Source organism: Castor canadensis, chromosome 6 (genome assembly GCF_047511655.1).
Source record: "Castor canadensis chromosome 6, mCasCan1.hap1v2, whole genome shotgun sequence".
Taxonomy (NCBI): domain Eukaryota; kingdom Metazoa; phylum Chordata; class Mammalia; order Rodentia; family Castoridae; genus Castor; species Castor canadensis.
The window spans coordinates 97406303-97431816 of NC_133391.1; the positions used below are offsets into that span (position 1 = coordinate 97406303).

The window sequence follows — 25514 nt, forward strand, 5'->3', positions numbered from 1 at the left end:
CCCGAGGTCACAAAACTAGTACTGTGCTTGCCTCAAGGTAAAATCCATACTCAGCCTTTCTGACTCTGAAACCTGAACAGAGAAAAACAGCCTGGCAAAGTTTTGAGAAAGAGCGAATAACAGTGTGACCAGAACCAGAGATAAAGGTAGAGAAATAAGTGCATAGGGGTCCTGCAACCGGTCATCCTTTCTCAGCCACGGCCCTCTGTTACCCCCAGGAAGGAAGCCTTTTATGGCTTGCTGCCTCAATAGAGTTCATTTAGTAAGAATAGGCTTCCTTTGCCAGATCTTGGTATCAGAGACAGAGGTTTGTAAAAGTGTGATCCATGTGTGTCTGAAGCCTTGGAAAATGTATTTGGAAATACAGATATTCAAGGTACCACCACACAAGCCTGTGGAATCAGAACCTTTTTGATCTGAGTTCTGGACTTTTTTTTTTTTTTTGTGGTGTTGGGGTTTGAACTCAGAGCTTCACCCTTGCCAAAAGCAGGCACTCTTCCTCTTGAGCTGCACCTCCAGTCCTGATCTGATTTCTGAACTCGACTTTTTAACTTCCCCAGGTGTTTTTCACACATACAAAAGTTGGAAAGCCCCATTGATTACAGATTTACTCAGACCATGCCTCTCAGGTCTCCAAGAGTAGCCAATCTCTAAAGCCTCAATGTATATAGGAATCCTTTCAACACTTAGGTTCTGATTCAGTCCACTTGGGAAATGACAGGGATTGAATTCTGCTAGGTATTATGGACAGCTTTGCTCCACAGTCCATACTTGGAGGTCACAGAGTAGTAGAATATCCTATCTGGATTTCTTCTCCCTTTTGACTAACCCTCCTACTCTTGGGTTTATCTCCAGACTAGGTTTACTATACCTTAAAACAGCCATCTGTTTATTTTCTGTCTAAAAATGTTGTTCCTCTGCCAAAAGGCAATGATTAAGATATATATATATATTTCTTGTTGAAAAATAGTACTTTTTAAAAATATTTCTTTGAAGTCTGGAATTATCCCTTAAAAATCTAGGAGGGCATAGTATATAAAATAGAAGGGTATTTTAAACACAAGGTTTAAAAAATTGACTATTCTTGTGGTATAATGTGTAGCATCAATCATGGGGATGTATCATTTTCCTTAACACACTGTTTTAAATAACAATAAAACCAACAAGGCTTCCACCTCTGGAATCATCAAGGATGGACTAAGTAGGATTCTAAGTCAGAATGAATCACCTTATTTAAAACTTAAGGAACCCTGAGCGTGCTGGTCTTCTGCACAGACATGCTCTTGAATTCTCTCCTTGCTGGCACTCTGCAGGGAAGGAGCTGTATGCAACTGACTGCCAAGGCTTCAGGTCCCTGGCACCAAGCAATGGTAAAAGCCACTCTAGCTGAAAGGTGTCTTTTGCACTCTGGGTGAGAATAGCTGCATTGGGAAATGACTGTAAGCAGATCATGCTTTCTTCTATATGCTATCATATTTTCAAGGCAATAATCCTTAATCTTTTGCAAGACCCCTATTTCACATTTTTGTAGTGCCTTTCCTAAGGTGTGTTCATTAACCTGGACTCATTCTTGGCTTTGCAATTCAGACAGTTACTTCACCTCTGTAGTTAAAATTCTTCTGTCAGTTACCCACTTAATTCAAATGAATTAAATAGACACTTCCATAAAGGCGCTACATCACCCATTTTCTGTCAAATGGACAGTAGAGCATACTGAGGATTCCCTACAGGCAGTAGTCTTATTTGATTTGATGCATGTTAGGTGATGGAAATACATTTGATTTGAAATCCCACATCTTTATCCTTGTTTAGTTCCAAGACTAAACAAGAAACTACGATTTAAATTTCTAGCATTGCATTGTTATAAAGAAACATGCTGGTCAGCACAAGGGACAATGTCCAAAGGATGCAATAAACTCAACTCCAGGTAGCAGACAACTCTTGTAAAATTTGTAATTAAGCAGGTATTGGTTCCACAGCTCTGGGCCAGTAATAATTATTATGGGAGCATCTTACACTTATTGGACACTTTTTACATAGTTTTCATATGTTGGCTCATTTAATTCTTACAATTCTGTGAGGTAAATACTATTATTTTCTTGTTCTTCAAAATAAGAAAGTTAAGGAAAGAAAAATGAAGAAACTAAGGAGTGGTTAGCTCTTCAGCCCAAACTCACCCAGCTACAAGGTCCTCAAGCCTGAGCTAGCCACACAGAACACTCCATCCATGTGCTGTAGGCTCAGTCAGTAGTAAGAGAGGACAGGGAGCAGGCCATAGGAAGGAAGAGGCAAGAGCCCAGCAGTGCGTCAGAGTGCAAGGGTAGTAAGCTAAGACTCAGAATAGGCTGCAAATCTATGTGATGAACTGGAATGTTAGGCTGGTAAACTGAGGCAGAAGCAAGCATGTTAGGGAAAGAATAGGCTCCAAGACAGATGTCAGATAGTATTCACAGCTGGTATGCCAAGTATAATCTGTGTGTGTAGAACTCATGCCAGGCACAGGAAAATAAGACTAAAGCCATCAATGTACTTCCAGGCCTTGTAGCAAGGAAGAGGCTGAGCCTGCAAAAGGGTCCTGAGGAAATGGGCTGACCAGGCACTGCTACAGATCACACAGTCAATCAGCCCAGAGCTCAGAAACTGAAGGCGATTTAAGAAGACCTTGTACTGTCTCAAAATCCCAATAAAGATGTGGATGTTATCCATGAACTTTGTAGCCAATGCAGCCAGTTCAATAAGAGCTAATAATAAAACTAAATCAAAGCCCTCCAATACCCTGTAACATACATCGTTTTTAGATAAGTGAACAAACTATTAAATCTCAAAGAGCTTCACCGTTTATTCAGGATAAGTCGTTTCTTTGGAAAAGTTCAACTGTTTGGGTCAAAGGCTCCTAGAATCATCTACAAAGCTTTTAAGAAATATTCCTGGGTCCCACAACAAACTTAGAAGATCAGAATGTCAGGTGGTAAAGCACAGGAAACTATTTAAAAATAAAAAAACATTCTGGAGAATTTGGATTATCTGTGTAACTAATCTGCATGAATAAATGCGTAAAGACTGAGCAGGAGCCCGTTGGTGGCACTAGTCTCTAAGAACTGTAACTGCTTGCCAGCTCTGGTGGGGGGCACTGCCCTGTTCAACACTAGTGTGAGTTTGTCACCTTATTTCATGTAAGCAGGTAATTGAGGGACCCAACCAGGTATAGCCTTCACTCAAATAGAAGAGGCAATCTGGATTCAAATCCTTCTGCAGTAGATGGTAATGGAAGTCTTCAACTGGGTCTTCAAACAAGAGGATCTGAGAATGATGCAGTCAACCAGGGATGAGCAGGAAGCAGTTTGTTAAGTAGTTAAATGAGCTGAAATCAACACTGCAGCTATTACACAGACATAGGTTTGGGTAATGACAGAATCGTCTTTCTTAAAGTAATGACAGGGGTTCAAAAGGAATGGTTAGGCCAGTAATTTGGTTTGCTCCCATTCCAGGATCTTGTTCTTTCACAATACTTTGTCCTTTTCTGTGTGGTAGGACTGAGATAGTGGCAAGCTGACTTTAAGCTCTGGGACCAATTTCTCTCAAGAGGAATAATAGTTAATATTATTTTTATTGATTTATTTTCAGTACTAGAGATTAAACACAGGGCCCCATGCTTGCTAGGCAAGCCACATCCCCACCACTTTTTACTTTAGCTATTCTTCAGATAAGGCTCATGCTTTTGCCCAGCATTCCCCTCCTTTGGACTCCCCGAAGTAGCCAGGGTTACAGGCATGAACCACTGTGTCTAGCCCCAAAAAATAACTTTTACCAAATCCTTAAAACGATTGGACTTTTTCCTAAGTTGTTCATTATTTCATTTGATAAACAAATGTAGGTTTTGGGATGACTTGATTAGCAAAGGAATCTCTGATGGTTTATTCTAAGAATCTAAACTTTCTTGTCTTTATCTCTCAGTATAAAGGTTTCTTTCTCAGTAAATGTCAAGAAGCTATTCCACCTCCACTGAGGGCAGCTTCATGGGAGATGTACTTGAATTACACCCTCAAGGATTGAGATTAGTTAAAGGATGAAGTTACTGATAAGGAGGTTAGGTCTTTCACTGTGACCTGAGTGCCACATAATCCATTCTGATATCTTTGTCCTCATAAATAGCTCGTGTCTACATTATCAGTTTAACTGACTAAATATTGGCCAAAACAAACAGGAAGGTGACTGCAGAGTTAGATCAACCTTGGTGTCATCTGCAATTAATAAAGAGAAGCTGGACTTTCCTTCAGGACTTAAAAAAAAAATAACATAATGACTTTTCTGAAAATATTTTAGGTAAGTCCATGTCAAGAAGATAGGGGAAAGGTAGAAAGAACTAAGGTCCCTTCTGGTCAAGGAATGTGAGATTATATATAGAAAAACAACAAACAATATCTCTTTGGTGCCTAGTGGATCTTCTCAGAATTTAAAAGGAGGAGAAAAGTTGATGGGTTGCCAAAGATTCAAGCAGAGAATATATCATCTTTCAAAGATCTACAGTTTAAAGTTACACATGGTCAAAAGAAAAGCTCATCAAGGAAACTTAATGGGGAAAAAACTACACCAAACTAGCCTTTCCTACAGCCACGTGGCTATATTAAGATGCCCTTGTCAAAATGGCTGACACAAGTTATAGCCTAAACCAGCCACTGCACCCTTCTCTTCTTGCTCAACAGCCTTGGCTTTGAGACAAAGTCTCAACGCACAAGTAGAAGTTACCACCCTGGACAGCTAAATATAGTGAGTGAAATGGAACACAGACACACAGACACACACACACACACACACACAACTTTTTTCAGGGCAAGCAGGATCTTGCAAGAAGCAAAACAAAAATTTGGATTTGCTGGATAATTTAAAAGGCTGAAAGGATGACTTACATAGCATAATTAGTTCACAAGAACTAACAGTCAATGTAGAGTAATGTACAACCCTCTGAATTGCTTGTTGTAACAAGTATATCTATAAAGAATCAATGTCACATAACTGAAAAATAAAACATGTAAACAAGTTGGCAGCTTCTCTGAGCCTGACTTCTTGTCTAAGCTCTTCATAGCAGAGTGAGAAAAAGTCAGGATTTAAAGTCAGATGGCCAGAGTTCAATACTCAGCTCACATTACCTCTCTGTATCTTTATCTGCAAATGGAAATGATCATTTTATCTACCTTGTAGGATTACTGTGAGGATTCAATAGCAACAGTAACATTTTTACTACATAAATGTTTGCTGGCATTAGGAAAGCTTGCAGTAGAGTCTTCTTGCAGTATATTTTCTTTTTAGCCTCTCTCAGGAAGAAGGGACTATGGCAATAATGCAATAAAGTCACTCAGACCAGAAAAAAAAAGTTACTATATCATAAAAGATCTGTAGTCGTCTGTGCCTAGAACCCTTTTAAATTTACCGGTCTCCTAGTATTACCAAAGTCCTCCAACTGGCTTCCTTAGTCATATATGTGAATCAAACCATTCCTAATGCCCCTTTTCTTAATGCCAAAACCTTTGGGAACTCAGAGTATAGAGGGTGGATCAACATGACTACATTATTAGTCAGAGAACAAACATGCCAGGTAAGCAATTTTGTTTTCTCCCAAAGATTAAACTCATTCCCACCTGTGGAGACTAATGGGCTCCGGGGATCTTTCTCTGTATATTTAACAATGAGATAACTAAGTGGTAAAGTCAACAACAATCAAAAGGCAGGTGCGAGGAACCAACCAACTTTCTTACAAATATTGTTTTTCCTTAAGGGAAATAAGACACACCTTTAATACAAGAGCACTGAAACTTGAAAATTTCAAGTTTGCCAACCAGGAATAGGTTCTGTTAGAACAAACAGCTCAAACTCTGGTCTTTGTAGAAAATGGAGTCGAGGATACAGACAAACTTGTTTAGCTTGGTCATCCTGGCTAAAATCCTTGGACCCAACTTTGAGTAATTTCTTTTCTCAATCCATGAAATCTAAATAATTACTTTCTTGATTATTCTTTTGAAATATATTTTCTTCCTCTTTTCCATTTCCACTATCTCTTTCATTTTATCATCTCCCACCTAGATTCTCAAGGGTCCCATAAGTACTCTTTTATACTTTCCAAACCTATACTACCAACAACTGCCCAAGTGACAGTATCAAACTTGTGTCTCTAGAATCATACTTTAACCAAAAATGTAGTGCTCCCTATGGCCTTTTTCTCTTTCTTTTTTCTTTTTTTTTTTTTTTTTTTTTTGGTGGCACTGGAGTTTGAATTCAGGGTCTCACACTTGCTAGGCAAGCATTCTGTCACTTCGGCCACTCCACCAGCCATTCTTTGTGTTGGACATTTTCAAGATAGGGTCTCACAAAACTATTTGCTGATCTGGCTTAGAACTGCAGTCCTTCTGATCTCTGCCTCCTGATAAGCTAGGATTAAAGGTGTGAGCCACCGGTGCCTGGCTCTCCATGGTCTTTAAATCTGACCTCTTTCACAATACTTTTAAGGTTCTTCAAAATCTGACCAGACCCTACCACCTGGACCTTATTTTCCAATCAGACTGGCTTCCTCACCAAGCTCCCATGAACACACAAAACACTCCCTCCCCTACACTGCTCCACTGTCTTACTTACATTCTGTGGGTCCTTGTGTGGAATGTCCTGTTTCTCCAAATGGGAGAACATGCCAGCCCCAAATATTCAGGTTCCATTTTCATCCCTGCATCACAAATGAAGAAACTAAGCCTTTAGAAAATTCAGTAATTTGCCCAGGGATACTCAACTAAAATGTAGCAAGGCTGACTTTCAAACCTGTGTCTATCTAGTTCTAGATCCAGCACCTTTCACCCCAAACCTACGCTACAAACTGATACTGACATTCGATGTGGTGAGTGGTAATGGAGACAGGTACAAGGCCCTGTTCCCTCTGCTATTCACAGACATGTCCATCCTCACCAAGATGTACCTGGGTACCTGTACACCAAACAAATCTGAAAGCTAGGAATACTAGATGATTATCTGTTCTTTCGCCAGAACTCAAAAGAATGTAGTCCCCTTTTATGGATTTCAGGCCATGGCCTCAGGCTTCAGCAGCATGTGACTTTGTTGTGTGTAAAACTACACATCATGTGCTATGGAACACTAGAGAAGGCCACAGGGGAACCAAAACAGTTCAGTTGCTTCCCATTCTCATCTGATCTTCAAAAAGAAACACATACATGAACATTACACACACACATACACACAAATACACACACTACATTGCCACTTAAATTCCCCAGAGTCCTTTATTTAAGAAGTACCTTCTTCTTCCCACCAAAACAATAATGATTTTTTAAATACATATTTGAAAAGAAAAACAATGAAAAAAAAAAAAAACAAAAAAACTCCTCTTCTAGAAAGTAAAAGCCCCAGGAGACTAAGGGAAAAGACTCTGGGTAGCAGAGTAGCTGTTTGGTTCTCTTAGTTCTGAGCAGCTGCCAGAACTAAGAGAACCCCAGAGGGGCCCAAGAGTCACAGCCACTAAGAAGTGTGAGGCTTTGAGGCCCAGGGGAGGATGCTGAGCTCAATGGGAACCAGCCCCACCTGCTCTAACCCCAGCCTGCATGCCCTCATGGAGACCTGTTTTGAATCACAACACTGATGAGGAGATTTTTATTTATGTACTCTATGGAATCATTTTGTCGTTTTCTTGGGTTTTTTTTAATCTGTTTGTTCTAACCTAGTAAACCATAAAACCTTCAGTAGGCAATGGGAGGGAAGTTCACAAAGAAGGCAAAGAAAAAGGTTTGGAAGTGATAGAGACACCACCATTGCCTCCTGAAGTTGGAAAGGGGAAGGGAATTAGCTCTCGTCAACACCTCAGTAAGGATTAAGGCCTGGGCATTGTACAAAAGACCTTAATATTTAATCCTACAATAGCTCTCGAGATGTATTAACTTCTTCTACAGGAGGAAAAAAGTACGTCTTGGCAACACTAAATAATTTGCTAAGTATCAAGCAGCTAGTCCACAGGGGCCAGAAACAAAATGGTTTGTATGGAAAGCAAAAAATAAGAAGAAATCTAGAAAGAACAGGAAAAATTAACATTTGTATTTATTTATATTTGCTTACTTATTTCAGTAGGAATTATATGTACAAATATTTTAAACTTTACAAAAAGGCATGTGTGAGAAGTGAGACTCCTTTGACCTTTCTCCCTTAACTACCTAGTTCTCTTCATCAGAGGCAACTGCTGCTAACAGTAGGTCAAGATTTGCCAATTATACATCAGACAAAGGACTGATAACCAGAATATACAGGGAACTTAAAAAACTAAATTCTCCCAAAACTAATGAACCAATAAAGAAATGGGCATGTGAACTAAACAGAACTTTCTCAAAAGAAGAAATTCAAATGGCCAGAAAACACATGAAAAAATGCTCACCATCTCTAGCAATAAAGGAAATGCAAATTAAAACCACACTAAGATTGCACCTCACCCCTGTTAGAATAGCCATCATCAGCAACACCACCAACAACAGGTGTTGGCGAGGATGCGGGGAAAAAGGAACCCTTTTACACTGTTGGTGGGAATGTAGACTAGTACAACCACTCTGGAAAAAAATTTGGAGGCTACTTAAAAAGATGGACATCGATCTACCATTTGATCCAGCAATACCACTCTTGGGGATATACCCAAAAGACTGTTACTCCAGAGGCACCTGCACATCCATGTTTATTGCGGCACTATTCACAATAGCCAAGTTATGGAAACAGCCAAGATGTCCCAGCACTGACGAATGGATTAAGAAAATGTGGTATCTATACACAATGGAATTTTATGCAGCCATGAAGAAGAACGAAATGTTGTCATTCGCTGGTAAATGGATGGAATTGGAGAACATCATTCTGAGTGAGGTTAGCCTGGCTCAAAAGACCAAAAATCGTATGTTCTCCCTCATATGTGGACATTAGATCAAGGGCAAACACAACAAGGGGATTGGACTATGAGCACATGATAAAAGCGAGAGCACACAAGGGAGGGGTGAGGATAGGTAAGACACCTAAAAAACTAGCTAGCATTTGTTGCCCTTAATGCAGAGAAACTAAAGCAGATACCTTAAAGCAACTGAGGCCAATAGGAAAAGGGGACCAGGAACTTGAGAAAAGGTTAGATCAAAAAGAATTAACCTAGAAGGTAACACCCACGCACAGGAAATCAATGTGAGTCAATGCCCTGTATAGCTATCCTTATCTCAACCAGCAAAACCCCTTGTTCCTTCCTATTATTGCTTATACTCTCTCTACAACAAAATTAGAGATAAGGGCAAAATAGTTTCTGCTGGGTATTGAGGGGGGGAGCGGGAGGGGGTGGAGTGGGTGGTAAGGGAGGGGGTGGGGGCAGGGGGGAGAAATGAACCAAGCCTTGTATGCACATATGAATAATAAAAGAAAAAAAAAAAAAGATTAGCTACACAGATGCAAACATACACATGCATACCTACAGCCTTTGTTTTAACACAAATGTCAGTATTGGTCTTCTCCTTCTTTGCTATATAATTTCTTAGAAATTTTCAAAATTGGTACATATACCTTAGCCTTTTACCAACTGTTAAAAGAATCTCTTTTATGATGTATGATAACTTATTTAACTAAAACAATCTTCACTGAACACATGCTGATGTACAGTCTTAGAAGAAAAATTCTTTGGCCAAGAATATGTGGAGGATGTGCATTTAAAATCTTAATAGACAGAACCAAATTGTCTACAAGACAGTGTAAACAATTTTAAAGTTAACAAACTTTAAAAATTATACCTGTGCTTTCTTTCCTATGGTTTCCAAAACAGTGTTGTTCTATTCTGTGTTTTTTTTTTTTTTTAAAAAAAAAAAAGCACCCAAGTGTTCACCTGCTCCTTTGAGAGTCACAGACATCCTTCAGAGTGCAAAAGGGAAACCTGTTTATCCAGGCCTGGGCATTATATTCCTTGAGCAAAGGAAGACTTTTGAACTACTTGCATTGCAAAAGATGCTAACTAAAGGCATCTGACTGTCGATTAGCTGATGTTGGCATAGTATGAAAATGAAATAAACCCCTGCAAACAGTTGGCTGTGATTATTTAGCTCAATCCACCAGAGTACTGTAGTCACCCTTGGTATCCTGGTAACTCCACCAATCTGCTGTATAAGAAGGCCAGAACAGGGTATGAGTGGGAAGAGGACACCTACAGCAAGCAAATCTACTGTTTGCCCCAGCTTGTTGGGGAAGAAGATCATAAGAAGGGGGGAGTAAAACATCAGAAACATAAGACTAAAGGGAGATTGACAAGAACAGGCAGTTTCCTAACAATAATGAAATGAAGGGAAAATGGATATAATAGAAAATGAAGCATTCTATAGTTATATTTTCTGATATAAAACCTTTCTAGAGTAAATAAATCCTTAGTGAATTTGTACACTAATATTTTCCTGCATTCTAATCAAAACTTCAGGATCCAAGAAGGAATTCAGGGCTTCAAAGGCTGTGTGAGCTTTGCTTACTTGAATCTGCTAGAAGTCTGAGTTTGCCATCCTCCAGGATACATTTATAAAATCTTCCTCTTCTGCTTGGCAATCACCTTGCTGAGGTGTCAATTTTTAACATACAGGAAAAAGAGCAGGTTGGTAGCCATTGTCTGGAGAGGAAAAAGAGAAAGAGCAGAGGCTTAGATGGACGTTGAGGGTTAACTGACATGAGAAGGAATTTGTCTCTAGAGGATGATGAGGTCCCAATAGCAGTCATAGTAGTGATCATCTGTAGCTTGGCTTTATTTTTGAACTGTGCACAGATATTACATGACTAAAACATGAAGTGGATATGCATTGCTAACACCACCTGTCAAAGATTTTTTAAAGTAGGTTTAAACTAGGTTACCTTATAGAGTTGAATACTTTAGCCATTTAGAGAAGGTGCCCTCCAACAAGAAACCCTTATAATTATTACTTGTGGTTTTTTATCCCCAGTTAGCAACCAAAAATTTTTTTTCCCCAATTCCCAAGCACAGTGCCATGGAGGCACTGATGGGAGCTGCTTCCCATGCAGATGCATTCACATACGCAAGTGCATTCTAGGCTTGATATGTTATAAAAATTACAGGACTGGGAAAATGATTTCAGAAAAACTTGTTTCAATCCATCAGGTCTAAGACAGCATCCTGCTAAACTTCACAGGCACTCAGAGGCTATTGGATAGAGTATGTGTCCATTTGCCGTATCCTGTCAGCCACATATACAAGCTAGCCTGATTTGCCATAGTTACAGCTACTTCTCTGAATCTCTCCAAATCAGTCACTAATTCATTTGTATCATCCATCACAACTCAGATGAACTTTGCTCCATTCTCATTGATTGAGTTTGATTGAGTGATTGATTGATTTCTTATTATTTTATCATCTGGACAGAGAAAAAATAATTTAGAATGCACATCCTCAAATTACATTTCAGGAGCCATTTAGCTGAGTTGTTATGATTTATCTCTCTTTCTCCATGCCGCTGTCTCTGAGCCTTTTCTCTTTCATGTACTTCTGGTACACAGAAAGTTTTCAGGACTAAGGATGAATAGCAATCAATGAAAATAGATGAAGAAAATGTAGAATTCTAAAAAAATGAAATAATTAAGCTGAAGTTCAAACTTGGCCTGAGGAAGGTTAAACAGGTCTTGCCTGGGGATTGGTACCTGTGATAGGAGAAAGGATATAAGGAAAGGGTGTAGGAGTGTGAATATGGTGAAAATATTATGTACTCATGTACAAAAATGGAAAGATGAGATCTGTTGAAACTATTCTAAGAATTGGGGGGCAAAGGAGAATGATGGAGGAGTGAATTTAACTAATACATATTGTAAGTACTTACGTAAATGTCACAATGTACCCCCAGTATAATAATATGATAATAAAAAAAATAAAAATTTTTTTAATTGACCTGAGAAGAATGCTCTTTCCATGTGTTCAGTGGAATAAGTGAAAAATAGGGCACTCTCTGGGGGCTATACTCTCCCATTTTACTCTTTTCTATCTCAGTAAACTCACCCATTTTATATTTTTTTTAAAAAGTAAAAAAATAAATGCACATACACTCTTGGCTTCCTTATGTTTTATACAATTATATATTCTAGGAAAATGTAAATAAAACCTCTGATGATAAAATAATCCAATACATAAATTGAATTTATCAAAATGTTATGCTAAAAACGTTATGCTAGATGATATATATAAGCCTGAAGTATGTAGCAATAGGCACTTAAAAAAATGAAGGGCAGGAGGGGAAAATAGATCTTTTCCAGGGATGGGTACCAGTGGGAGGTGGGTGGGCATAAGGAAAGGGTGAATATGGTGTATTTTTTTGTATTCATATATGAAAACAGAAAAATGAAATCTGTTGAAATTATTCTAATAAATGGGGGAGAGGGGAAAAGGGAGAACAATAGAGGGGGTGAATCTAAGATACATTGAGAGCACATATGTAAATATCACAATATATTCCCAGTACAACTATTAAATGCTAATACATTTTTTAAAGGTTATGCTAGAGCATTTCTTTCCATCAACACATAGGTAATACTATCTATTATGGCAGTTATATGAAAGCTAACCATGTAACTCAAGAGCAAGTTGTTCTATGTTCCTACAAATAAGAAAGCCTTAGATAACCTAGAATCCATCACTCCCCATCAAAATATTTTAGAGTTGTTTTTGCCTTCCCACCTTGGTCTAAAAAGTAATCTATGGTAGTTGATGGAGACTCATACAATTCATATATATATATATATATATATATATATATAATTTCTGGACACTTTAGAATATCCATTTGCCACAGGAAAATATACCCTCATTATAATAATTTCTGACAAAAATTTTACCAGTTGATACTAGTCTCCTAATTGGTGAGGCTTTATTGGCTTATTTTGTGATTAAATTTTTCTTATTCCAACTTATTTGGAATGTTTTGTTATTATTCTTTTCTTTATTCTCCTTTATAGTTTCTACAGAAGCTTGAAATCCAGACTCAGATTTTAACCAAAATAGATAGTAGGAATGTTTACTAAAATGACAGGCAAAACACAAGCAAATATGTCTATACCAATATCTCACATACTATATGGGTTTTGTTGATTTAAGTAGTAATACTATAAGGTAAATTGATAACTAACCATTTCATTTAGAAGTGACATCAAATTTCAACTACACCTAGGGTGTAGCAGTATTTTATGTAGAGTAAGACTAAACCCAGGTCTTCTAACTCCTGCTTTATCTGAGGCATAAGAATGGTGTCAAATGAATCATTTATGGGGCTATGCACAGTTTTCATTAACTCAAATTAGATAATGCAACTCATTAATGGATTTTTAGAGCTTTTTTTGTTTGTCTATTCATTCATTCATTTCTTCTTTGCTTTCCCACCTTGGTCTAAAAAGTGATGTTTTATTATTATTGAATGTTCTGTTATTATTCTTTTCTTTATTCTGCTTTATAGTTTCTAGAGAAGCTTGAAATGCAGATACATTGGTTACACAAAGACACATTATAAATGAATTATAGCCAAAATATAAATGTTAAATTCATTACTAGCCCCTGCACTAAAAAGTCAATAGCTGACCCAAGACCTCTGCCCAATCCAGGCTGAGACCTTCCAAGCTGACCAGGCTGAGACCTTCCAAGCTGACCAGCCCATGAGTCACAGCAGCTGAGTTTGACAAGTACTGGAGGGACCTAGCACATTTCACACCTCGTTAAATTTATGAAACTAGTTATTATGATTGGGGCCTTGTTTACAAATTGTTTTAATTTAGGAATTTGACAATTTATTTATTGCTCACTTTTTACTTACAAGGCATTATTTACAACCTCACTTTTAAGCCCTGGGAGACAGAAGAATAATATTTATGCTGGCAGTGGATGAAATTGGTGCAGCTGACAGTAGTGTGAAGAATGCTTATAATTTGGGTGGTCACAACTTTGTTTTATAATAAATGTCTCAATTTAAAATTATAAATGCTCATTCATTTTTCAAGAACTAGTTAAATGCCACCTCTACTGAGTCCTGCAGGCAGAGTTCGCTGTACCTTTTTTGTTTGTGTGCTTCATTATACTATTTCCACACTCCCTTGTCATCATGTAATTTATTTGTTTATGTAGCTGTCTTGCTTCTCTGACTATAAATTTCTGAAAAGCAGAGGATAAGGTTGAAGGTTTTTGTTGTTGTTTGACTGGTGTGGGGGCTGGAGGGCTTTTGTTTTGTTTTGCTCTAGTTTGGCTTCAGGTTTTGCTTTTCTCTTTATTTTGCTTTTGTTGATAGATAGTTGACACCCAATAAGTATCTGATAGAATAACTATCCAGATAAAAATCCATATAATGTTTTAAGCTGTGATTTTTAAAAAAACAAATCAGACCATGTTAGGATCAAAAGACTCCATTAGAGCCTTCAGATTCCTTCTGGTGTAAGTTTAGGATTCAGAGTCTAGTTTTAAGGTCAGAGGAAAAGGTGGCTGGGATGGGATACCCAGATTAAAAATCAAAGTTTCTATGGCCTCCTTATCTCCTTTTACCTTTTGCCATCCTCATCATTTGCTTGAGGCAACATAGAGTGATGAGGTGGACATTTGCTGTCTTTGTCCACTCTGCTTCTTTCTTCCATCTGTTAATAGCACTCTAACTTTTCTTGAGATGAACTCCTCCTTTAGAGACAGTCTGGTGTGATTGCTGATCAGAATGCCCTGCCTCCTCAAGCCAAGGACTAGGCACTGCATACTGGACCAATCAGGTTTCTTTCTGCATATAATATAAACTTGGACCAGCAGTCCTTGCTTCCCAGCTTCCTTGTGGCCTTGCTTTCAAGTCTTCTAAATTTCTTTCCTTTGGTTCCTTGAGCTTCCCCTCTTCCAAAGAATTACTTCTCTGATCCAGTTAGTCAGAAGTTGTTTCTTTGCTTGTAACCAACAAATGGTAACTGATAAAAAGCAGTGAAAATTCAAATTCTGTGTAGCAAGAAGGATGAACTCTGGCAGCTCCAGACTGTTCCTTGGTCTCATTGTATCTCTTCTAATGTACCCTGCAACCCAGGAAAATAATCTGAGAAGTCCCAATCCCCTTTTCCTAAAGTAATCCAGTTTTCCATATTCGTCCCCTGTCCAGTCCCAACAGACTTTGCCTATTGAAACAACCCAGTGGTGTTCATCCCTGACCTGCCTGTTTCTCACTTAGTCACCCATCCACTCTGTCATAAAAGCACTGGCAGTTTTTAATACTATTATGAGATGTCCAACTCAGCCATATGTCATTATCCCACTCCCAGCTACTTGTTTTACTTCTGGCTTGCCAGCAATCATCAATGAAGTCTAATTATATTGTTTTATTTAACATTTTTACAGTTCTTACTATGTAGCATGATACATACATTGTTCTAAGTGCTTTACACATTTTCACTCATTTAATACTTATTAAAACTCCATAAGATAGGTAGAAATAAGGAAAACCAGGCATAAAGATCTTCAGGATCTTGCTCCAAGTCTCACAGCCTATAAACAGCAGAATCAGGATTCAAATGCAGGCAGCCTGGCTCCAAGTCTGTGCTCTGAACCACCAAGCCATAGCTTTGGGATGATTGCTTTATTACATGGCCAATTGAAGGGAAGGGATAATTATATTTTAATCTGCAGCAGCTGACAGGGTACACTGACATGGAAATGAGATTAGTCCCCACTTGTCAAAAAACCTAAAAACATCAAGTCAATTTAATGTGCCCTCCAGGCCTCTACTTTCTGAAACACCATGGAAACAAGCTGAAACAATTCTACAATGGTTTCCACATTAAGAAGATTCTAATGTCCTGGTAGAAGATGGCATTTTCTTTAAGTGACCTGTAATAGACAAAAGGTTTGAAGTATAAATCGAGTTCTAAATTCGGTCCCTAGTCTGAGCTCAGTGTGTCAGCACCACTGGGGAGGGGAGGGAGTATCTTGCTGCACTTGCAGTCTGTGCCCTGTGGATGACTTTTTTTTACATTGTAACATTTATAAAGGTTCTTACAATGTATCAAAAATATCATACTTGAATTCCAACCCCCCCACACACTTCTCTTCCTCATTCCCCCTCCCCTGATTCCTGGAACAGTTTCAACAGGTATCATTTTTGTATTTATGTACATGTGTATACATTGTTTGCACCATATTCCTCCTACTACCTCTTTCCCCTCCACCCACCCCCCACCCCACCCCCCACCTCCAAGGCAGAACCTGTTCCCTGAGGCTGACTTCTCTCTCTTTAGTCCTAGTAATTTAGTCCAAGAAAACAGATGAAGTGATAAATCCCTGTCTGTGTGTCTGGATGATACACTGAGGCCGGGTGGGCTGAACCCTCCTGGACGTACTGTTGCTCTTCTCCCTAGGGTTGTTGAGCCATTCATTATAAACTATGCTTCGCATTACTTTTATTGTCCTTTTGGATTCAAGTTGCAATTAAAGATTACCGTAGGCATAATAGTCTTGCTGCATTATGTGAACATTTTTACTTTCCTTGAATCTTTGAAAGTTTTTTGGAAGAGTACGTAAAGCAACAATTTGAATATTGAATATTTCAATATACCTGTTAAGTCCTAACTATAAGTTTCCTCTCCCACTTAGCACTTATAATCTAAACAGATGGCTCTTGGTTCCATGCACACTAAACATCCTGTGCTGTTGCAGAACACTTCAGATATAAATGACATAGAGAAAAAGTGCTGGTGCCAATTTTCTAATGTTTCTAACATCAGATTGAAGGTTAATAGTGGATATCTGTAGAAAGTGGAATTATAAGTGATCTTAACATCTTCATTATCCTATTTACAAATATTACCTTATTTTACAAATCTTCTACAAACATCGTATATTTCCTTATTGATAAGTAAGGCAGTAGTATATGGAGACTTTGTCCAAACTATTATTAGAATTGTAGAATCGTAGTCATGTTGTACTGGGTACTTTTTGAAAATTTCTAATTAATAATGAAAGTAAAACGAGCAGACCCCTTACCTGAAACTAACAGAGCAATACATACATACATATATATATACCTATACATATATATAAATTTACTAACATCTATTTAAAAACTAATTCCTTCTTATTGCACAACTGTATTCAGACAGTAAGAGTAGAGAATCTCCTTCCCTAGAAAGGCAGTCTTGTGTCAGAGGGCTAAGAGTGTGACTAACACATTTGTCTCCTGCTGCCCACATAAGGGTTGTATGATTCCCTGGGCCTTGCTTTACTCAACTGCAAAATGGAAGTAATAATGCCTAGTTCATAGGGCTATAAGATCTCCTAAGGCAGACTGTGGCACAGAACAGCCAATCAATAAATGTCTAACTATTCCAAAAGCTTGCTGCAGGCCTCCTCTCTATTAACACTTGCAAGGTATGGGAACAAATACAAAAGAAAAATAATGACTTCATGTGTTGCCTCAAAGTGATTGTGACCCAGAGAAGAAAGCAAAAAAAATCAAACATGTATAGTGTAGTAGAGAAGTTTTAGAGGGAATAGGCATATTTGTTTAAGTTTGTAATAACAAGCTAATTTAACTTCTATATGAAGCTCCTATTTTCCTAGGCTGTACAAACTTAATCTGCTGATTTGAGATTCCTTCATCTTTTGGAGGAGTGAGGAGGCTGGGAGTGATGAAGATTAAGTGCTGAGCTGTTCTCTACCTGGTCTTCAGTAGCTGGTCCATGTTTCCTATCAGAAGTATTTTGGGGCTCAATTCTCTTTAAGCGAAGTCCCTTGTTCCTTTCAGGTACATGGGATCATTCTGCTGCCCCACATCACAATAGGCTCCTCACAGCAGAATCATCCTCAGTTCCTTACTTTCTTGCTCCTCTCCAGTACAAAAACATCATCATCTTCTCCCATGCCTGCCGGGCTCTGAGGCACTTCTGCAGTCCTCCTCGAGTCTATCTAGCTGGATGTCCTGTGCCATTATTTCTTCTCTGGATTCTTCCCCACTCCCTGGACTCTACTCAGGAAACAAACCCTGAGTTCCCTGGGCACTCAAATCCCATACACTTCTTAGCAAGCTCTGTCATTCTCCTTCTCCCTGTGCTGAGCTGGGGAAAGGACAAGGAAAAAAGCCTCACTACTTTTTTAGGCACGTAACTGTCTACTCATACCTTGTTTATTTCCATCTGGAAAATGCTCTCACTTGCAGCATAAAAGTTTTAGTGAGAGTGACTTCTCCCAGTGTTTGCTTTATCTAAGCACACGTCTTTCATTTCCTGCGGTCTTGACTTTTGAAATACACAATCCAAGAAAAAAACCATGTCATCTCTCTTCCTTGATGCATCAAAAGCAAACACCAAGGCTGAATCTGGGGGTAAAAGATAAAAATTATCAGTTAATATTTCAAAGTTCTTATCATTGAGTGCAGGGGCGAAGACAGCTCAAAGGGAGAGAGGGCCTAACCCAGCTGGGGCACTTGGGGAAACCTCATAGATAAAGCCAGTCAGAGCAGACTCTGTAGAATGATCCAGTGCTCCAGTCAACAAGCAGACAGCGAGAGAAGTAATTCCATGCAGAAGGAACACATATGCAGAAGCACACTTTTAGATGACTCAGGCCCCCACAATTATCTAAACAATATAAATCAGGTCTTATTTTGAGAATAGAATAAGCATGGACATAATTGTTAAAGCCTGAAATTACCTTAGGGCTCATCTAATCTAATTCCTGCATGTCATAGATAAGGGCTTAAGGCCTTTATGATGACTTTAAAGCTAACTTTGGGGGAAAATGACACTAAATTCAGTCTCACTTCTACCTACAGACAGGAACGTCTACTCTCAATTTATCTTACTAAACATTTCCTTTGAGCTGAAATGAAGCATGAATATGTCAATACTTGTAACAAGCTTAGAGTTCTTCATCAAGGCTGGGGGGGAAAAAACCCATCTACTCTCCCATAATGCCATTTGTGTTTCTTCTAAAAGAGAAGGTCCTGACTTCTATGAAATGATCCTAATAAGATCATTTATGTAGACTATATTATACATAGATGTCAGAATGCTATACTTATGTTAACTCTAATAGTCATAAAATTTCTTTAAGTGGCTTTAGTGAAAGCCACTTATTTATGACTAAAAAGTGAAAGGTGGCTAGTAGGTAGTCAAACCCAAAATATCCACATGTTTTAATCAGTACAACCCCATATTTCTCTTCAAGCTATTATTCAGTCTATAGATACACTGCAAATAGATGTGTAAAAATTTACAAATACACACCAGGCTTTTTTGTGCAGTGTAGTTTGCTTTTTAAAAGACTAGCAATAACATAATTACCTATTAGTAGAAAACCACTTTAATAAATTAGGGTATATTCTCATTACCCAACCATTAAAAAGATTGGGATAAAGCACTTTGTGCTGATATGGAACAACCTCCAACAAACAAAATATGGTTAAGTTAAAGATAAAAGTAATAACTACCAAGATATATTATGTATCATGCTCCTAATTTGCTTTTCTTAGAGGGGTCTACATAAATAATTTTTCAGTTGATTGTGTAGAAAGTATCTCTGGAAGGGCACTAGCAAGAAATTAGTAGTGACTGCTTCTGAGGAGAAGAAGGGATACAGAGGAACTAAGGATGTCAGATAGAAATGAAATTCATTTTTCACTGTATGTTTTTTGTAATGTTTAATTTTTAACATGTGCAAATAAGATTATTCAGACTTAAAACTAGTTACATTTTTTTTAAAATATCAACTAGTGGGATTGGTTTTTTTAAAAAAAATCTTAAAATAACTTTTCAGCCATAAAAATCTTATCATATACTTACTTAAAAGTATTTTCAAATACTCAAGTTATCATACTTGTATTTACCTACAAAACAGCTCTCTGTAAAACCAGTCTTCTTAACTTCTTGCAAGGGTATTGATTCATTTCTGACTCACCAGAGAAAATAAACAGATAGATGTGTAACAAGCCTGTTGTCAGTTTTTACATGGGTGCCCTGGTCAAGGAATGTGGATAGGGACTGAAATGGGTACCAAAGAGGTGGCTCTTAATGCTTCTAAGACCTCTGCATTCAGAAGCTCCATCTCTCCATTCTTATTCAAGACAGGGACTCAAAATTCATAATACATGAGTTCTAAACCATAAAGAACACCATTCACATCACTGAGATGAATTCTTAAATCCCAGCACACACTGCATGCCTCCATCAGTACCCACAGACAAATCACACTTAGTGGTTGATTTAATTTGACATTAAACTTTCCAACTACTTTCTTTCCACTTGTTCTTTTTTCTTTGCTTCATTTTGTTCCTTACCTACAAATCAGATTTTTTTAAAAGCTCAATTAGACATCAATGAAATTTTATCCCTCTCTTTTTTTTAGATAGGGTCTTAGTACATAGCCCAGGCTGACCTCAAACTCATAATCCTTCTGCCTCAGACTCTTAAGTGCTGGGTTTACAAGAAAGTATCCCAATGCACAGTCTTATCCTACTTTGAAAGTCACAAAGTTCACCCTAATTAGAAGGGTGAGTACTTGGGTTAAAGCTGTAGTGACCTGAGGGAGAAGGGGAGTGTTTTGGTCTTAATGTCTGTGCCCACCTTGAAATTCATATGTTGGTACTCTACACCCCCTCAATGTGCTATATGGAGATGGGGCCTCTGGAAAGTAATTAGGGTTAACTTAAATCATAAAGGTAGGTTCTTCCATGATGGGATTAGTGACAGACCCTTATCAGGAAAGACCAGAAATCTTGCCTTCTTTTCTTTCTCCTCTCTCCTCTTTCCTCTCTTCCCTCTCCCCTCCCTTTGGTCTCTCCCCTTCCCCTCTCTCCTCTTCTTTCTCCTCTCTCTCTCTCCCCCTGCTATGTGGGGACACACCAAAAAAGGCAAGATAGCTTCTTCACAGAACTAATTTAATAGTTATATCAGCTAAAATGATATAACTATTTCAGACAATGAATTCTGATGTTCCTTCAGTGGCCTGAAGATTACTATAGAACAGGGTGTCAAGTGTCCAGGAATCAAAGTGTACTGTTGACATTCACATAAATACAACTAACAAAAGTGCTAAAAGCAAAATCTACAAAAAAAAGTTTATCGCACTCATGATGTAGAAAAAATAGCCTCTTTAACAAATGTTGCTGGGAAAACAGGGTATCCACATTTAGAAGATGGAAACTATACCCCTGTCTTTCACCTGCACCAACATCAACTTATAGTGAATCAAAGACCTTAATATAAGACCTAAAATTTTGAAACAACTATACAAAAGAGTGGGAAATACACTGAAACATATAGGCATAGGCAACAACTTCCTAAATAGAACTCCAGTGGTGCAGCAATTAAGAGAAAAGATGAACAATTGGGACTACATCAAACTAAAAAGCTTCTGCACTGCAAAAGAAACAGTCATTAGGTGGGAAAAAATCTTTCCAGCTATTTATCTCATAAGGGACTAATATCCAGAATATATAGGGAGCTCTAAAAAAACTCAACTCCCAAAGAATCAATAACCCAATAAAGAAATGGGCACATGAATTGAATAGGAAATTGTCAAAGGAAGAGATACAAATGGCCAATAAATACATGAAGAAGTGTTCAACTTCCCAGGCCATAAAAGAGATGTAAATCAAAACTATACCACAATTCCATCTTACCTCAGTTAGAATGGCCATCTTCAAGAGTAAAAACAACAAATGTTGGCAAAAAATGTGACAAAACAGAAACCCCTACACATTTTTGATGGGAATGCAAATTAGTACAAACATTATGGAAAGCAATATGGAGATTCCTTAAAAAAACTAAAAATACAACTGCCATATGATCTAGTGATACCACTCCAGGGCATCTACCTGAAGGAATGTAAGTCAGGATACATTAGAGACACTTACACATTGATGTTTATTGCAGCACGTTCACAATAACCAAGCTATGGAAATAATCCAAATGCCCTACAGCTGATGAATAGATTAAGAAAATATGATATATATATATATATATATATATATATATGTATGTATCCAACAGTTTTATTTGGTCATAAGGAAGAATGAAACTATGTGGTTTGAAGATAAATGGATGGAATTGGAGGACATCATGTTAAGTGAAATAAGCCAAGTTCAGAAAGACAAAGGCCGCATGTTTTCTCTTATATGTGGAAGACAGATCCAAAACATAACCATATGCACAAAAACAAACATGATCATATACACATCACATGTAATAGTGGAAATACACTATGGAGCTTGGGGAAGGAGAGAAAGGAAAAGAGAATGATAGAGAATCAACAATATCAAAATATATCACATATGAACAGGTAGAGGACACAACGATATATACTAGAAGCTGTTGAATAATGGAGGGTGGGAGGGAAGGGTTAAGGGATAATAACAGAGGGGGTTTGAACTGACCAAGGTAAAGTATATTCACAGCTGGGATATATTGAGAAACCCATTTAAACACTGACTTTAGAATGAATAATATAAGAAGAGACTAAAATAGGTGGGGGAGGGGTACTTGTGGGAAGGAGAAGAGTGAAAGGAGGAGATGAAGGTGAAGGAATACGATTGATAAGTTTCATACACATTTAGGAAATGAACAATGAAACCTACTGTAATTTCTTTAAGTGGGACGGGGAGGGGGTGGTGGGGGGGGATGGAAGGGGCGATCTAACCAATGTACAATGGAAGGCTATTGGAATTGTCACAACAAATCCCACCTTTACAATGAATATACACTAATAAAAATGGAAAAACATTAAAATCTTTATCTTACAATAATCAAAAAAATATACATATAAACAAATAATGAAAGTGCCCAAAATACATAACACTGCAGAAGTTATACAGAGTCCTAACTTAGGGCAATTCTACTCACAATTTTTTCTCACAATAATAAAAAAAAATATGCATTTAGTAGAAACTTGTATCTCAGATTCTCAATTTTGATCTTTTTTTAGCTTAGTTCTATGTGGTAGATACTTTTTCATAATGCTGGACAGCAGTAGTGAGCCACAGCCCCACAGTCAGCCATGCAATCACTAGGGTAAACAACCAACACTACAGTACAATTGGTCACTAAGTTCTGATGTTTGGAAGGTTAGGGGTACTAAATGCATTTTTTTAGCAGCACTAGGGTTTGAACTCAGAGCCTCACACTTGCTAGGCAGGTGCTCTGCCACTTGAACCACTCTACCAGTCCTTAAGTACATTTTCAACTAATGAAAATTTCAACTAATGAAAAATTTGACTAACAATGGATTTAGTGATATATAACTGTGAAATGAGTTAAAGAGTAGTCATATATAATAGAAAGCAGTATGTCAATATACAGCAAGAATCATAAAGATGTTTATAACATCTTCCTTTATGCCATTTCTAGGAATTTATTTATGGAAAAGTAGTTTAACTTAATACAATCAAAGTCCTTATATGTGATGATATCAACATATGTATTTGTAATATGCATCTATATTTCCGTAATATAATTTCATAAGTTGAAAATTAAATAGCCAATAGTAGAAGTCAGCAAGTTGGGATTACAATGAAATATTACTCAATTATTTAAAATGGCAATTGTTAATACAACACAGAAAACATGGAAAGAATACCACATGGAAAATAACAAAATATAAAATATTCTGGTTATAAATATTATAAAAAAACACAATAAAAATAACTGGATACTTATGCAAAAATATGTATTATTATACATATAATATTATGAATTAATTTTTTTAATATTTGCTTATATTATTATTAATTTTTATTAAAAACTATGGGGATTTAGTCCCAAAGGTTATAAGTTTAATCTAAATACAAGGAAAAAAATGACTGACTATCCAAATACAACTAATTTTAATTATTGAACTGGATATTTATTACTTTGCTTTCTGCTTGTTTAAAAAAAATCACTGCATATTTTTATGACACAGCAAGTTCTCATGGCATGGCACATGTTTTCAACTCTAGAGAGTGACTTCCTAAATCCCTGCCCTAAATTCTGTAGCTACTAATTACTTAACTCCGGTAAAGATGGCTCTGAAATTGTTTTCCTCTCTAAAACGTTTGCTTTGATTATTGTCTTTTATTTACACAGAGAGGGACTTGGGATCTCAGACCCAGAACCCAGCCCCTGAGGGTCATCAAGAAATATCTCTTAATTTAGAAGGAAGATTATAAATTTCATCTGTTCTACTCCCTTTTGATATTTGCTTTTGTTGCCTAGAGGAAGGCAAGGGATGTGTGCTTTCACCCCATATTTATGACTTCATCATATGTTGTTTAGAGCAATATGTTTAGAATCAGAATACTAAAAAACACCAAAGATGGACGTCCTGGGTTTGCAAACAGAAAGTAGGCAATCTGACAAAGTGTTATTTGACCTTTTCCTTTAAACTTTTTTCCTCAGGCTGTTGCCTTAGGGTCCAAAATTGTGGTTGCAACCCTGAAAAAGTAATCCTGGAACAGCTGATTCTATACTGAAAACAAACCATCCTGATCTAGGGCGTGGTTGCCCAAGCAGACCCTGGACTTCACTCTAGACCTGGAACAGGAGCAGTGTGCCCAGACAACATCCACCTCTCCAAAGACAGGAAGGCACAGATGCCAATTAGAGAAATAAGATGAGTGCCAGTTCCTCTTAGCCCGTTTTCAACATCTATGCTCAAACCGAATGGATTTAATGTGACAATCTCCCACAAGGAAAAAATTCTCTTCAAAATTTTCATTCATAAGGAAATTAGACAGTGTTTCATTCACCTTAAAGGGATCATTTAGCCCATGAACTAATTATGAGGGCACAGGCCCAGATATTAAAGCAATCTGGTAGTAGGCTTAAAAGCAATCTTTCCAGAAAGCATTACTTCTCTGCCTTTTTCCTCCATATGACTCCAAATCTTCCCCTCTTGCTCAATAATTCTTTGTATTTTCAATACTTTTTTAGTTCAAGTAGAGGGGAGTTAGTTTTATTTTCTTGGCATGGTCAATTGGTAGCAGTTTATGGAAGCAGAATAAAAGCTGAACTAAAAGCTGGAAAACTGGATTTGAGTCCCTTCTTAATCACAAATTAACTATACAATTACCAATAGGGCAGATACTTCTTCAGGCCTCCAGTTCTTCATCTCTATGAGGGGTGAACTGCATGATTACTAGGATACCATCAAACTCAAAATGTTCTGTATCAAGAAGGAAAAAATACAGAGGGTGCAAGAAACACTGATTGAAGGGTATACATTTTTAAAAGCAGATGAAATTGCGATAGAGTTTATAAAATCTGACATTTGATCTTTACCTGGCTTGATTTCTGAGAAGTGAGTCATTGATGGAATGCACTGCTCTTAGAGTTAAAGACACATAGATCAAAATAAAGCTCTAAAAATAAAAGATAAACCAGTATTAGGAAAAGGAATTTCTTACATTCTCTAAGACCAAAGCAAACAAGTAGGAAAGAAAACTCCAGGTGCCCATTTCAGTGTAGCTCTTCTTCATGGCAGACCATGTTCTGGGGATAAGCTT

The 25514-nt window shown here is 37.6% G+C and overlaps 1 long non-coding RNA gene across 1 annotated transcript in view; it reads right to left on the bottom strand.

Moving 5' to 3' along the window:
* LOC141424166 (uncharacterized) overlaps positions 1 to 25514 on the bottom strand; it is a 244256-nt gene that overhangs the window by 107162 nt on the left and 111580 nt on the right. Inside the window, exons 4-6 of the long non-coding RNA XR_012449096.1 lie at positions 25291 to 25370; positions 18157 to 18353; positions 10515 to 10648 (exon numbers count right to left, since the gene is read on the bottom strand). This is a non-coding gene — a long non-coding RNA (uncharacterized lncRNA). The remainder of the gene's footprint in view (positions 1 to 10514; positions 10649 to 18156; positions 18354 to 25290; positions 25371 to 25514) is intronic.